Below are 304 nucleotides of genomic sequence, written 5' to 3'. Positions count from 1 at the left end.
GGGGGGGGGGTGGAGGGCGGCCGGCAGCCCGCGTGTCCAAAACCCCCCGCATCGCCGCCGAAAGGAGGGCGGGAGCCGAAAGGAGGGTGGGAGCCCACGGCCACGCGCGTCCGAGGAGGCGCGGACCCCCCGCTCCGGGGGGCGTGGGGAGGTTGAGGGGCTGCCCTCGGCATGCGTGCGTGCCCCCCTCCCCGGTACCTGCGGCGGAGGTTCGGGCTGAGCGCGGCGCTCCCGCAGCGCGGAGGAGACACAGCGAGCAAAGCGGGTGGGTGGGCGGTCACGCGTGGGGGCGGGGGGGGGGGGG

Source organism: Lagopus leucura, unplaced genomic scaffold (genome assembly GCF_019238085.1).
Source record: "Lagopus leucura isolate 7727_CA_CO unplaced genomic scaffold, USGS_WTPT01 34117-0_obj-0_obj, whole genome shotgun sequence".
In the NCBI taxonomy this organism is placed as follows: domain Eukaryota; kingdom Metazoa; phylum Chordata; class Aves; order Galliformes; family Phasianidae; genus Lagopus; species Lagopus leucura.
Note: the sequence above shows the minus strand (reverse complement) of the source record.